Source organism: Carettochelys insculpta, chromosome 9, assembly GCF_033958435.1.
Source record: "Carettochelys insculpta isolate YL-2023 chromosome 9, ASM3395843v1, whole genome shotgun sequence".
Taxonomy (NCBI): Eukaryota; Metazoa; Chordata; order Testudines; family Carettochelyidae; genus Carettochelys; species Carettochelys insculpta.
In genome coordinates this window covers 28,947,949-28,964,840 of record NC_134145.1, presented here as the reverse complement: position 1 = coordinate 28,964,840, position 16,892 = coordinate 28,947,949, and positions in this window count along the sequence as shown.

The following is a 16,892-nucleotide window of genomic DNA, read 5'->3' as shown; positions in this document are numbered from 1 at the left end:
CTTGGTTTAGCTATGCTATCGCATTGTGAATCTTGTTTGCATTTGATTGGACTGGATTTTACAGTATGAATCCATTTCTGGATCTGAACTTTTGAACTTGGGCCCCTCTTAAATTTTCTGCTGGAGTCTTTTGTCTGACAAAGCCAACATTGTTCTCACACCAGTCTGTTGCAAGTACTTTTGTAGTAGGAGAGCAGTGTACATTTAATAATAACAATTATAAATAATAATACTAAGCTTTTACACAGTCTTGTCATCAGTAGATTTCAAAGTGCTTTATACAGCAATATGCTACAGCCAGTTTACTTTCATCAGCTATTTTTTAATCTTCCTGTGACGCTGAGTCCCTTTATTTTTTATGTAAATGTTTTTGAATATGCGTATGCATAACTTGAAAATGCTTTATGCAAAATGTGGCATGTAACCTCTCATCTAAAATCTTGTGATCTGCTGAATGCGTATATTCTATTTGTGTGTATGTATTATTCTTGTATGTGAAGTCATATATATGAAATGAAAACCTGCTTATTAATCTAGGTCTTCTGGTGAAAGCAATTAGTGGTACTAAAAGAATCTAAAGACTGGATTGTGGTTGGTCCTGCAAAGACAGGTGATCATCCCACCTGGAGCTGCAATCCATCTTGAATGTTGTATTTTGCTGTTGGAATGGGGAGGATGGAACAAAAGATTCTTGACCTGGGGACATTTCTATATATGGGAGAGGGAGAAAACAATGAGGGTCCTCAGCTGGCTTTTGACACTGCCTCCCCACCTGAAGAAGATACACAAGAACACCTGGCAAAGAAAAGAACTGTAACATGAGGGGTGGTAGAGCATTGCTGGAACCAGGTCAGATAGAAAGGTTAGTTCTGGTTTGTGAAGAACTGCACCTAAAATATAAACTCTAGAGAGAAATACAATTTTTAACAACTTTGCTTAGTTTATTAGGCTTCGCTGGTGTGTTTTGTTTTATTTTTGCTTAGTAACTCACTTTGATCTGATTGTTTTCACTTGCAATCACTTAAATCCTACATTTTATAGGTAATAAAATACTTTTGCATATTTTTAAACCAAGTGTAAATAATTGTTACTGAGGGAGGATAACAACTGTGCACCTCTCTCTTTTATTGATCAATAGAGTGAACATTATGATCTTGCTCCTTGTAAACCTTTTATATTGATTTATTTGGAGTTTTGGTTCCCTTGGGAGCTGTGCTCCTGGATCCTGTTCAAGTCCCTATAACTGAGCCCTCCCAGAGCTGAGATGTTATCGGTATCTGTGTTATTCTGCTGGGGGCTGTCACCCCAACTCTGTACCCTTTGCTGAAAGAGATCAGAGCTTCTGGCCCAGAAGGATAGGGTGGAGGCTGCCCTGGAGGGCAGGTAGGTGGGCTCAATGGTATGATCAGCAAATTGGGTCACAGTCTCCAGGGGATCAAAACTGTAGAACAATATATCCTGGATATCTGCAAACACTTTATTACATCATTTTGTCATGTGATGAATGTCAACAAGTATTGTGGTAGCATCTAAAAAAGTATATAAGAAAACTAGCGTAATACAGCATATTTATTCTGGATAAATTTGTTTCTCAGTTCATTTTTTAAAACTCATATTACAGTTAACTGCAGTTTTACTTACAAATGTGCTTCTAACTTATAGAATGGAGTTCCCCAGCACCATTAATTTACCTTTGTTCCTGAAGGAATTCGCTTTTGTGAAGACAAACAGCAACAGTATGGTGAGCAAATAACATATAATTTTCCAGCAGCATCAGCACCTCTTTCTCAATGTATCTATTGGTTAAAGACAAAGGTTTAGGAACATTTACAGGAATTAGACCATTTAGAATACAACCTTAGGTTTGCTGTTGCTCTAAAACAAAGAAGCGGGTACACTCAATATTATTAATATGTTTAATACTGCATCATTGCTCACTAACTTGTGAGTGAACAAGTAATGTGGGCTCTGTCCTTTATATTTGCATAGTTTTCTGAAACACATGCTCAGATTAATATATTGCAGTACATATTGTACCTCTCTGGTCTGGCACAGTCGGGATCTGACCAATCCTGAAGAAGAGAATTTGCCGGACCGGGGAAGTCCCCTGCCACAAACCCAGAGCCCACCACCAGCTATCAGCCCCAGCAGGATCCCTGCATCACCCTTCACCCCGCCTGGGCTTTTCGCTCAGCTGTTGCAAGGGGCAGCAAAGCTCCGGCTTCCACTGAAGGGTGGTGCAACTGATATAGCCTATGACTGTTAATATTGCTGTAACATTAATTATATTTCCAAAGACATTTTCAGTCCATGGATGTGTTGTGGCAATATTTCTAACAATATGCAATTTCAGTATTACAAATCAGGCCCAGTGGACCTCATCTTCAATCTAACCTCTAAAATGTCACCCCATATCTTCATGCAAGCAGTTAGTCCTGTGTGTGCCAATTCTGTATTCCTTGCATAACCAAAACTCACTCTGTCTCAGTGAGGTTTTGGGGTGCTCAAGAAATGCAGCTTTCACACTATATTTACATATGCAAATTAGGGTATTACAGGTCTAGATACTAATTTGAAAATACATATTTCAATTCATTGTTGTGCCTGCTAACAAGACTGCCTGCTGGATTCAGATTTGTTGTTGTTATATGTGACATGGGTATGTAACTATTGGGAACTGGACTGAGATCACTATAGTGTTAAGCATATAATTCTAAACAATATTGCAATGCCAATAGAAACCAAAAAACTCATTAGCTACTGACATCAATCAGACAGCCACAAGCATGGCTCTTGTTGTCTTGACAGGATCAGTTTCATTTGTGGACAGCTCTAAAAGGTTCATTTGGCTTACTTTTGTAGTATTTCTACCAGTAGAAAAGGCAGAATCAGATACAAATTTCTAGTGAATTTTGGCCTTCACTTTTTATAGAAAGGGACGTTTAAGAGTCACAAAGACATTTAAGTAGTGCCACACGTAACTACAGGTTGAACCTCTCTAGACTGGCACTCTTTCTTCTGGCAACATCTGTAATCTGACATGTTTTCAGTTCGCCGGATGACCATTTCGCGTGGGTGTGGCCAAGTTTCCCATGGTCCCATGAAGTTTGTTTACAGCCACAAGTTCTGGCTCTCAGTGTTCTATGCTATTATTTAGCTGTAATTTACCCCTAGATGTCTTCTGTGAGCCCAGTAAGCAGTGGAAATGTTGATAATGTTGCTAGACAATATTGATGTCCCATGGTCTGGCAAAGTCTCTCATTCTGCACCGGTGAGCACCCAAGGGTGCTAGCCTAGGAAGGTTCAAACTGTATTTCCACAAAGGAGTCCTAGAAAAAGTGGAAACATGAACAAATGGCTAAAGCTGAATACATAAGATCTGAATGGCTGGGAAAGCAGAAAGGGAAGTGCACAAAGTGAGTTAATCACTGTGAGGAATATAAAAGACAATATATATATTGTACTTTATATTATTTATTATTGGTCTATAGATATATTTTGTGCAAGTGAAAGATGAAAGGAAGTGCAAGTCCTCTACTGATAGGGGACTGAAGAACTAATTTTTAATAGTATCAAGAAGGCTTCAATCATTAGTATTTTCCTCCAGGCTACACTTAAAAAACAACAACACTTATCTTAACAATATTAATACTGCGGGGGGATGCTGAGAACCATTGACCTGAACACTGATCCCTTTATATAGTGGAAACCACTTGAAACCAGGGTGTATAGCAAGACCTGCAGCACCTATTATTATGGTCCTCAGATCCTGGTTAAATTCATCATGGGTACTTAAGGCACTACTTGAAGCAATCTAGGAACTGTTAAGCAATTATTGTTGAGAACTCATGGAGGATGGGTGAATTCCCAATGGGCTGGAGAAGGGCAAATATAGAACCAGGCTTTAATAAGAACAAAGAAAGCCCAACAGACTACAGACAAGTCAGCCTAATTTCAAAACCTGGAAAGATACTGGAACAAATTATTAAACAATTAAGTTGTAGAGATCCAGAAGATAATAAAGTGAAAAGTAACAGCCAACATTGATTTGTCAAAATTGAATGCTGCCAGGACAATTTAATTTCTTGTTAGGTCACTGGCCTGTTTGAAGGAGGCAAGTTGCAGACGTGATATATCTTGATTTCACAAAGGATTCGGGCACAGTTCTGCAGGACAGTCTTATAAACAAACTAGGGGAATGTGTTTTAGATGAAATTACTAGGAGGAGGATGCAAGATGATACTCAAAGAATAGCCTGAGTGGTTCACTGCCAAACTGGGAGGAGATATCTAGTTGCATCTGGTTTTGGACCAATAATATTCAATATTTTCATGAATGACTTGGATAATGGAGAGGTAAGTATGCTTATATCATTTGTGGATGATGCCAAGACGGGCGGGGGGGCGGATCCCTGGCACTTTGAACAACAGGGTTAGTGCTCAAAATTAACTTAACAAATTAGAAAATTGGTTTGAAATCAGTAAGTCAAAATTCATTAAATAGTAGAACAAAGTACTACCACTGAGGAAAGAAAAGTTAAATGACAGTAGATAATGGGGAATAAATTTCTAGGCAGTAATACAGGAGAAGATGATCCGGGGGATTGCAACAAAACAAAACAGCAGAAATGTGGCAGTTTAAAGACTAACACAATGATTTATTCAGTGCTACATTTCTGCTGTTTTGTTTTGTTGGAATACAGACTAACATGGTTACCTCTCTGTTATTATTCAACTGGGGGATTACAGTGGATTATGCACTGGATCCTGATAGTAATCTTCATGCACGCTAAGAGCTGTTACTAAGAGGATAGTGATCTCTTGTCCCCTGAAAGAGAACAAGTGCGGGGCTTAAACTGCAACAAATTAAGTGTCAGTTAAATGTAAGGGCTATAAGGTGGGGGGAGGGGCGGGAACCTTTCTAACTATAAGGATAATTAGGCACTGGAACAGGTTTCCAATGGAGGTTGTGCAATCTCCCCATAGGCAGTGTTTAAGAGCCGGTCAGACAGACACCTGTCCTTCATGGTCCAGGTACATGTGGTACAAGCGGTTGGCTCTTGAAGTCCCTTTCTAGCCCTAGAATTTTGATTATATTTTTGGCAGCATGAACAGCATTGACATTGGGTTCTTCATCCTTTCATGAAAAGTCCTTTTGAACTTCCTGACAAAAGTTAAGAAATGAACCTGTATGAAATTTCAGCACTTGTATGATTTTCTGGAAAAGCTCCTAGTTTGAATGCAGTGAGGGAGTCTCAATTTTCAGTGTCTAAAGACTGTTTGAGAGGTAAAAGGTCAGTATAAGCCACACATCTAGTGGCACTACACCATTAACAGAGAAAAAGAATGAGTCTCCTCTACAGGCTTAGCTGAGAATCAGCTGGCTTTTAGCTCAAGCAGTAGAGGCCGATGCACTAAGCTCCAGGGTCCCAGGTTTACTTCCTCCTGTCAGCATTGCATTAGGAATCAAAAAACTTGTACCAAAGTCACCAGAATGGCATTACTTTTATCCTCAAATCTCACTATCATGCAGCCCTTTAATAGTTTTTTGGGAATTACTGCACAGTTAAGGAGTAATGTTAGAAAAGGTTTATAATTATAAAAATATCCTTTTTTTCTTGCATAATAATTCTCTCTATTACAATATTCCTCCTACACATATTCGAGATTTACCTTTCCGTCAAAATGACATTTTACCTTTTCACTCTGCTGGCAAAAAAGAGCTGTGTGAAAATTAATATAATCTAGTTTCTTTAAATGCCAACACATCAAATGTTGAAATGCACAAAGCTTTCTTGAGCCAAATAAAATTTGATTGTTAATTGTTTCAACAGTTAACAGCTGATGGCATAATACAGAGGACTTGGTCTTTTAATAAACATTTCACAAGTGACTAGTCACAGAGGTAGCTGTGTTAGTCTGTATCTTCACAAAACAAAGAAGCAGTCCTGTACACCTTAAAAACTCACAAAATATTTTTAGGTGATGAGCTTTCATGGGGCAGACCCACTTCTTCAGAACTGAAAATCTGCTTTCTTGTTTAAATTGAGGCAATGATATTTGACAGTAAAGAACATAAACTCAGAGTTTCATTGCTGATGCCTGCAATGCATGACTATTTACCTATCAGTGATTAAACTCCTTGGCTACGTCTACACTTGCATTCCTCTTCCTATTTTGTTTCAGGAAGAAGGGTTCATTCGAAGATGTGGCTTATTTTCGAAAAAGCCCTGTCTACACTGTTTTTTTTCCTTTCAGAAGAATCTCTTCCAAAAAGAGATTATGCAAATGAAGCACAAGATATGTAAATCAGTGCTCTATTTGCTTTTTTGTTTCCCTCATTTGCATTCCTCTTTCAAAAGAGGAATGCAAGTGTAGATGTACCTCTAGAGTTCTGTCCATGAATGAACAAGACTGTCCTGGGAACTATTAGCTGACAGCAGTATTTTTTCTTAATTACACCAAAGTCCTGGTAAGAAATGGAGTAAATTATAGGCAATTATAGATAGAACTCCTATAGACAAGTTTAAAAGAATAACAAAATTAATAATAGAAATAAAAATATGAAGGTTATATGCAAAATAAAATGGTAACAGAGAGGGAGCTGTGCTAGTCTCTATACTACCAAAACAAAAAAGCGGTCAAGTAGCACTTTAAAGACTAACAAAATAATTTATTAGGTGAGATTTATTTAATGGGAAGAAGGATTCTTTCGAAGATGGGGTTTACTTTTGAAAAAGCAGCATCTACACTGGCTTTCTTCTTCTGAAATTAGAATATGCAAACGAGGTGCCCGATATGCAAATCTATATCTCATTTGCATTTTCAATTTACCTCATTTGCATACCTCTTTCAAAAGAGAAATGCAAATGTAGACGCACCCATAGTGAAACAAAAGTTAAATTTTCAGTTATCAGTGGACTCAAAAAGCATAGACATACAAAACTTTTCATGTGGTCATCCACAAAAGCTTCTCAAATAAAAAGTCCAAAAATCTTCTGTTTGATACTCAGAAAGCTGTTATCCTTAAAATGCTACTGTGATCTGCAATGGTATGTTTTACATGTAGCATTAGCAGTCAAGACTGAAAGTATCTACTATCAACTTGAAGCTGTCAGTAGAAAAAACAATATCTACAAGTAATCAAAATTGTAAGTGTTCACACTGACTACTTGGCATTCAAATATAATACATGGGAACTCATTCTGGAATAGATGTGAAAGAAGGACTTTTGAGAAGGTTCTAGTGTACATATAGTATGTCTGACAATATTACTTTCCATTCATATGTAGGAAAAGCCCTGCTAATCATTTTCTTGTGCCCCATAATTAATGGCCCAATTCAATTCCACTGAAGCCAATGAGAGTCCTTCCTCTGACTTCAGTGAAAGCTGAAACAAGCCCTAGATCTTTCTAACAGGCTGATCTAAAGAGGTCAGGCAGGGAGAGCTCTCAACTCCCACTGACTTTAATAGGAGTTGCATAGGTGGTTACTCCTCGTAAGCTATTTTTAGACACTTTTCCTTCTCAGCAATATTAATTGTATGTGACTTCACTTTGTCAGATGTTTGTTATATAATATTATTATAATTCAATATGGCATCTAACGATTCAAAATGGCGTATGTGACAGAAAGGATATGGACTCCATCTTGGTACTCTTTCTTCATGGATGTTTCTTACCTAAACTCCATTTTCCTTCCCGAACTCTGCACAGCCAAACGCTGGCTGAAACTGGTTGGGAGCAGGGCTTGCCTTGGAATTTTGCTCCACAGAACGTATTCAGGACTGCATGTGGTGATGCAGTTGCTGTCTACCATCAAGGCAGGCACGTCCAGTTTCTCTGCAAGGGCACTGGGTCAGGACTTGACCTTACATCATTGACTACACAATCTGGCAAAAATTCTAATGCTTATCTGGCATCTTTTTGTTCCTGAATTCCTTCCAAGGATCAAAACAGGAACTTTGCAATCAATCTGTTGATCTTCCACCTTAGCAGTATAGAACCAGATCCATCAGTACTCCTGAGATCTTGAGATGTTTCATTGGTTGTCAGGACTTCCACCAGTAGCACGAGAGCGTAATTCATTTTCGGCATTTTAGCTTTACTTATAGTTTAACAAAGGTAGCATTTATATGGTTAGGAGTTTATAACCATCTGAAATAAATTTAATAGTAGTTTGTTGTGATTACCCCAGTGAATATTTCCTTAGTCGTAACTTTCCCTTAATAAGTCTCCTTTCTGTTTAAACTTTCTATTCTCTTGATCCTTTATTTCAATGCAGCATGGATGGGAGGTAAACAATTTCCTAATTTTCACAGTTGATATATGCTGGCAGAGGTCAAGAATCTGCTAATCTGACCATCTTTCCTGTATCAAAGTATTATATTGGTGAGCCTTAAGGGACGGCTCAGCACTTTTTCAATATTAAACTAAGTTCTAATGTATAGATCTTGATGCTCAACCACATATCATAGAATCATAGAAGAATAGGACTGGAAGGGACCTCAAGAGGCCATCGAGTCCAGCCCCCTGCCCTCATGGCAGGACCAAGCACTTTCTAGACCATCCCTGAAAGCCATCTATCTAACCTCTTCTTAAATATCTCCAGTGATGGAGATTCTACCACCTCCCTTGGCAATTCCTTCCAGTGTTTGATCACCCTGACAGTTAGGAACTTTTTCCTAATGTCCAACCTGATGTCCGGGTACTTCATTTTTTAAAAATACTTAGGTATCTGACATATGCATAAAAGTGTAGCATGGAGTGACTGCTCTATGGTTATGCAATTGACATCACCTACTACACAAAGAATGCCCATTTCCCCACATCAATTGGAGCTCTTCCTTTCCCTCTGATATTTGTGGATATCAGGTTATCCAGTTGTTTTCTTGTTTTCTTCGGAATCAAACATGTAGAAGAAAGAAATAAGAAAATGAGACAGCATAGATTTAAAGGCTCCTACAGGGAGAAATACACCACACTTCCTGGTAGCAGAGACAAGATTTTAAACACAAACCTGTTCTGCAAGCAGTACTGTGGAAGGTACCAAGATATTGACTTTAACTGTATATGGTATGTACTGAATCAAATAATATCTACTGGAAAATTACCCTCTTAGACTCCTTCTTGAAAAGCAAAACAAAAGAATCTTCCATATCCAGTAGGAACTGCACAGATTATGTCTATCTATGATATAGATATACAAAATAAACATATAATATGTGGCTTAATGCCCTCCCCCCCCCCGAGACAAACACCCCCAGCCTCCTGCTCTAACCCAATCCCCCTCCCCTCCTTCAGAACCAGGTGCCACCAGGTCCCTACTATAACCCAATACCCCACCCCACCCCCAGTGCCAGGCACCCCCAGGCCCCCACTCAAACTAAATGCTGGTGACTCAACAGAGCCGCCACTGCCACTGCTGCTGCCACATGTTTCTCCTACCAAGAGTGGCAGATGGTTCTCCTGGCATGCGCCCCCAAGCAGGAGCCACATTCAATTGCTCACCGCAGGTTGGCCATCCCTGTACTAGAGCATTATTTTCATACAATATTTTAAGGGACCATGTTAATGAGTGGCCTTCAAGTGTTTTCTGGGCTGTCTGAGCATGGGGAATACTCACCCTTCCACCAGAGCACTGTCAATGGTATTCAGATGCTCACTGTGGACTCTGGTGAGAGTTCAACAGGTATCTTTTTTTCCCCACCATTTCATGTTTAGCTCATAAAGCAAATACAGTTGTGGGATCCACGGTGAAGTTCAGGCTGAGCCTATTTGTCTAGATAGCCTATGTCAAATATGAAACTGCCTGAAGATGCAGCTGGAGAAAATGTAGAGCGCTTCCTGAGAAGGTCATTGGAGAGCAGCAATGTTCAAGTGTTTCATTAGTCTACTTTATCCTCTGCAATCCCCTTCCTTTTGTGGCCCGTCAGTTGTTTTTCTTTATAACTAATGGAAACTTCACCAGATTGTCACAATGGAAAGTAGTGCTATACCAGTTCTATGGCTTCAGACACAGGAGACTGAAGTAATCTTGAACAACATTTATCGTAACATCACAGATCTGAAGAAACAGGGCGAGGGAATGTTTAAACCATTAAATGCATGGGGTCATCTACAAATACCCAAACCACTAGAAAAAGAACTGTAGCCAGGTAACTGAAACAGAATAGACATAAGGGATTAATACTCACATTATGAGAGAAGGGTGGTGTTGGAACAATGTCTGGACACCACGTATGAAGCAAGCAGAAGGGTTTATTGCACGCAGAGCTGGTGGAGTGTCACTTCACTTGTTAGGCTCAGTGAACACTGCCAGACAATAGATTACAATTAATTATATAGGATGCTGATGGGTGGAGGGAAGCGACTGGGGCATGGGGGTGTCCTGAGTCCTCTGGGTAGGTGCTAGCAGCAAGACGAAATGAGCACCATAAGCCACTAATCTAAAAAGGTTACACAGTGTCTGTGCCCATAACTTACAGAACGCCTTCGCTCTGGTACAGATGATTTTCCTTAACAAGTTACTTAAACAAAGCAGACACCTAATGACATCTATGTGTTTACTGAAGTAACGATGTATCTAGGGGAGTAATTATCTAGAAGATTAAAGTAAAAAAAAGTTAAACGATATAGCACTTGTACATTTATTTTTATGTACCAGCCTCGGATAGCAGATGGGAAGAAGCCATATCTCAGTTCTCACATACAGGGCCTCTTCCTGGAGTGTGGTTGCCAGGGCACCTATCCCTCCCTCCAGAGTCCAAGGCCCTGTCTGAGTTAGGATGACCTTCCCTGGATCTTGTGGATGAGATGGAGGGGCCCAAGTGGGGGTAATCTTCCACTCATGCTAACTGTGTTTCTGAACCATGGATTTATAGGCCTGCTCCAGACTTTAGGATTCAAATAGGGGGTCTTTAGCAGAATACCATAACCTGCCTCAGAAATTTCCATCCTATAGGTGGGGAAAATGGAGTCTTTCCATCTCTGTCCCAAAGGGGTCAATCTTACCTCTAATGGATTTTTGTCTGCATACAAAGGGCAGGATGATGTCCATCATCTTCAAGGTGCTGCTGCTAGGTGCTCAAATATGTAGTTTATTGTAGAGAGGTAGCCACTCTATATATTAAAGAACATGTTTCTAATTGCCAATAAAGAAAGCATTATTGAAATAGAATAATTACTATTTTCTCCTCTGATTTTGACTTTTAATGAAGTTCTTGACATGCAAGATGCTTTGCTCATTACAGTTCCTAAATACATCCTACACACAATTATTACTGATAATTAATGTTCATGCATTAATGAATCCTTCCTATTAACACTAAAATTACTTTATAAACATGAAACCAAATGCTTAGGTGGTATAAACTGGCACAACTTCAACGGACTACACTGATTTAGATAGTTTAGGATATGATGCAATGTTTGTTAATTTAGTAAGAGAGGATTATTATTTGTATTTACAATACAAATTCAAGTGGACACTGATTTCTTCATGAGGAAAATGATTAAATAAAACAAGATTTTACATAATTACATATTATAACTTGTTTACAATTTCAATAGTACAGATGATACCTATCTTCCATGAAAGTGTTCTGATAATATAATCGGTTGCATATTGCTAGTCAAGCCACCAGTTATGGCATTACGTAGGTATATAATTGCCTCTGTCTTAATCACTGCAATGCTTTAAGTATTGCGCTATCTCTGTAGGGCTGTTTGCATTTTCTTTAATTTAATAATACTATAATTGCTGAGCAGGCAGGAGTCAACTCATGAAGTGAGTTATTGCTTTTATGGGAAAAAAGTAGGGGGACACAGTCTGCCTCATTTACAACTTGCTTAAAATCTTTACTTACTTCAGGACATAGTTTTGTGCAGAGATCTTCCCCTTTCCACCTGTGTGCTCACAACTTGCAACTGAAATATGTACAAGCTAAAGTGTGCTCAACTTACCTCAGCTTGCAGCTGCTGCCCTTAGTTTCCCGGGCTGGGACTTTAAAAAGCACCTGAGTGACACAGGATCCTAAATCCAATGGGACTTATGCATATGTCACCTAAAAATGCTTTTGAAAATTGTAACCCCAAAGCCCTTGCACGTTAAATTCCTCATGCAATAAACTTAGACATGTTTTCCTACTGAGTAGGATCCCATGCTGTGGGTGGCACTGAAAATTGGGAACACATCCTGAATGGGTGCTTGGGAAAATGAGGTTACTTTGATGTTACACACCCCTCCCTGGTCTGTTCCAGGGCAGCATAATTACACTACATGCAAAGATAGGCCTGCAGGATGCCCTGCAGCTAACCGATCCAGAGATCCCGGGAAGGAAGTGCATAAATCAAAGATGGCTCAATAGGGAACCCACACGTAGCCTGCAGCTTGTGTCCTTTAATAGTGAGGGTGTGTCAGCTGATCTCTACGGATCTCAGATGCACTGGGATAATATGGGAAAGTTGGTAATCTCGTACTAGGTAGCCAGGTTCCAAGCTGTTAGGATCTTATAGATTAAAATCAAGAGCCTGGATTCCATTTTAATGTTATAAGAAACCACAGCACTGGTGTAGTATGCGCCTGATACAAACCCCCACCTAATAAGCACAATATTGACAATGTCAAGGGATCAGAATTTAGAAGTCAGATCCCCTAAGAGATCAGAAATCATGAATCATGGAATCTTCCCTCTTGTTTCATTCCTAAATATATTCCTGGTACCTGGAGATTTCCTGGTGACAAGGCAGTTTGGTTTTAATGTTGGTCGCTAAAATATTGACCCTGAAAAAATAGAAATGTTTATTGATGGTTGAGCACACTGCTAATGCACAACTAGTATTCGACAGAAAGGGAATGCCTGAAAAATTGAAAGGAATTTGGCTTGACTTCTTTATAGGTCTGTGTTTAATGCGGATCCTGAAGATAGCAACGTTGCTTCCTCACCCTCCCTTTTATCCTAACCCTCTTTATTTTCTTTATGCATGGTGAATAAATGGATATTTTGTTACACGATGTACTGTTTGGAAAAAGTAGTAGGCATCCTTCAGTCTGCACAGACTATGGATCGCACCCTTTAAAGTTTCAATTTAAGACTTCATTTACAGCGTCTATTGTGACTATAAAGACCCACACAAGAGTGACAGTCCTTGCTGCATCTCTTGCAGATGTAGTGGGTGTCTGGCAAGTCCTTATTGTGCTTTCTGTGTGCTCGCTTCTCCTCTGCTAGCTGTCTGATCTTCAACTCGCCCTTCTGAAGGCCCTTGTGTAACCCCTGTCTCCATCTGCTGCGGTCGTCTGCTAGTTCTTCCCAGTTGTCCAGCTCGATGTCTACCTCTCTGAGGTCTCTCTTGCAGACATCTTTGTAACACAACTGGGGGCATCCGGGGGGTCTTTTGCCAGAGGCTAGCTCACCATACAGGATGTCTTTTGGAATCCTTCCATCATTCATCCTGTGGACGTGGCCAAGACAGCAGAGCCGACGCTGCCTGAGGAGGGTGTGCATGGTTGGGATTCCAGCTTGCTCGAGGACGGCTGTGTTGGTAACTCTGTCCTTCCATGATATTCCAAGGATGCGCCTGAGGCAGCGCACGTGGAAGACGTTCAGCCTCTTTTCCTGGCGGGCATACAGGGTCAAAGTCTCGCTGCCATAAAGGAGGGTGCTGAGGATGCAGGCTCTGTAGACTTGCATTTTGGTGTGAGTGTACAGCTTGTTGTTATTCCACACTCTCTTGCTGAGTCTGGACAGAGTTGTGGCCGCTTTTCCGATCCTCCTATTTAGCTCAGTGTCCAACGACAGGGTGTCAGTGATGGTGGACCCGAGGTAAACGAACTCGTGGACAACCTCTAACGTATAGTTGTCAATGGTGATTGATGGGGATTCAGCAACATCTTGACCAAGTACATTTGTCTTCTTTAGGCTGATGGTAAGCCCAAAGTCCTTGCATGCTTTGGAGAACCGATCCAGCAGTTTTTGAAGCTGGTCTTCTGTGTGAGACACTACAGCAGCATCGTCTGCGAACAGCATGTCTCTGATGAGGATTTCTCGCACCTTAGTCTTAGCTCTCAGCCTTGCAAGGTTAAACAGTTTCCCATCAGATCTTGTGTGCAGCAAGATGCCCTCTGTTGAAGATCCAAAGGCATGCTTCAGGAGGAGTGTGAAGAAGATCCCGAACAATGTCGGAGCAAGCACGCATCCTTGTTTGACGCCACTCCTGATTCTGAAAGCATCCGATAATGCGCCGTCATATTGGATGGTTCCTCTCATGTTTTCGTGGAACGACTGGATCATCTTGAGTAACCGTGGAGGACAGCCTATCTTGTGGAGCAGTTTGAACAGACCATCCCTGCTGACCAAGTCAAAAGCCTTGGTCAAGTCGATTGAAGGCTATGTAGAGTGGCTTTCTCTGCTCCCTGCACTTCTCCTGCAGCTGCCTTAGAGAGAAGACCATGTCAACGGTAGACCTCTCTGCACAGAATCCGCACTGCGATTCGGGGTACACCCTCTCAGCAATCTTCTGGAGTCTGCCAAGGATGACGCGAGCGAACAGTTTACCAGTGACGCTTAGGAGGGAGATTCCGCGGTAGTTGTTGCAGTCGCTTCTGTTTCCTTTGTTCTTATACAACGTTACAATGTTAGCATCACGCATATCCTGTGGAACCTCACCCTCTTTCCAGCACAGGCACAGCAGCTCATGCAGGGGTTCCAGGAGTGTGTCCGTGGCACGTTTGATTACCTCTGGTGGTATACCATCCTGACCAGGGGCCTTTCCTGCTGCAATGCTGTCAATGGCTGTCAAAAGTACTAAATGCTTATCAATGAAAAAAACACCATGAGTTAGACTAAAAATCACAAGTTGCTCTCAAAAGAATCCTGACATTTTTAGAAAGATTAAATTGTGTGGGTTTGCTTTTGACTTTAGAACTCACCCTGTCCATTCCCAGTGGGTGTCCACCAATCACTGTTGCTCACTCTAACAAATATTGATTGTGGCCCCTGTTGCCGGCATGTTCAACACCACATCTACACATCTCCAGCTTAGCAACTAATAATGCCCCCGCAGTCCCATGAATTCAGCCTCTCTCTGCCCCGCTTCCTCCTGGAGGTTGCTCATCTCCTCCTCCCAGGCTTGGACATGCTGCAGTGGAATTCCCTCTTCCTTTTCCAAGATGGAAAGAGGCCACCCTGTGAGCACTTCATCCTAGGATTACCACATATGAAATGCAAAAAAACCTGGCAGCCCCCAACACAGAAGGCACGTCTACCACATCCCTAACTCTGAATGACACAGAGAACAACAAGAAGTTCTGTGGCACCTTATAGACTAACAGATATTTTGGAGCAACCAATAGCTGACGCGTGTGACATTTGTCACATATGACATATGTCACTGGAGCACCCAATGACAGCTGAATGACACAGTAACTCGGCAACACCCCCTTTCACAACCACTTACAGTATCTGGAGAGGTAACTTGTGTAGCTAAGACTGATAACATTGATAACAAAGAGGTATTTTTAATCAGTACTTGTTGCCATCCAATTTTTGTAGGCAGTTTTGTTCAGTCCCTTGCCATTGAATGCGCAGATTCTGATGTGAGCTTCTTTTTTGCCTTGGGATGCAGTAGGATCCCTTGCGCCGTCACCTGGATCTTCCACTATTTAATATCCCTGATGCATCACCTCGCTCTTGTGTGATCAAACCCTCTCACGCACAAACACCACACTTGCAGGTTGGTGAGCAGACAGCTGCAGCACTTTCAATAGTTTTCAACTGTTCTTGCTTGAACTGTGGAAGTGGGAACACCGAAGCATCTTTAGCTGGACACAGAAATGTTTAACGTTAGAAATCCCAGTGTATTGTGATGATAATGCAAATCTTTAGACCCACTTCAAATAATTTAGCAGATTAAATTAGTTTTCTGGCAACTGGCCAATCTGCAAAAAAAAAAAAAAATGTCCAGGCTGGTCAAACGCCAGTCAAGTGGTAACCCCACTTCACCCCCTCTGGCTCCTACTAGGCCAGGTGCTGCAGCAAGGGGGATAGGCAGGAGGAGAGGAATTGTCCCACTACCTTTTCTCGCATTAGGAGGGGGGTGGTGGGAGTGGTGCCATGCTGAGCCACTAGCTCCTTTGTTCCTGTGAACAGTACTTGGGGGCTTGCCAAGGGGTGGGGCAGGAGGCTCTCTTCCTGAAGCTGCTCTGATTGGTAGCTCAGTCGTAGGAGGGAGCAGGAGGACTGGCAGGAAATCAAAGGACTCAAATTTTATAGAGGGCTGAAGCATCTGCCAACACCAGACTGGCTCCAGCCCCAATAAAATAGTGTTGCAGTCAAGCAAATCATGAGAGTGGGCAGCACTCTAGGCATGTAGCTATGTTTGCTTCTATTTCTGAGTGCTGCAACATAGAATTCTAGGGCTGGAAGGGACCTCCAGAGGTCACCTAGTCCAGCCCCCTGCCTAAAGCAGGATCAACCCCAACTAAATCGTCCCAGCCAGGACTTTGTCAAGCCGAGACTTCAAAACATCTAGGGATGGAGATTCCACCACCTATCTTGGTAACGCATCACAGTCCTTCACCACCCTCCTGGTGAAATAGTTTTTCCTAACATCCAGCCTACACCTCTCCCTCTGTAACTTCAGACCACTGCTCCTTCTGCTGTCATCTGTCACCCCTGAGAACAGTCTATCTCCATTCTCTTTAGAGCCCCCTTTCAGAAAGTTGAAGACTGCTATCAAATCACCCCTCAGTCTTCTCTTCTGCAAACTAAATAAGCCCAAATCTCTCAGCCTCTCCCTCACAGGTCATGTGCTTCAGACCCCCAGTCATTTTTGTTGCCCTCTGCTGAACCCTGTCCAATGTGTCCACATCCTTTCTATACTGGGGGACCCAGAA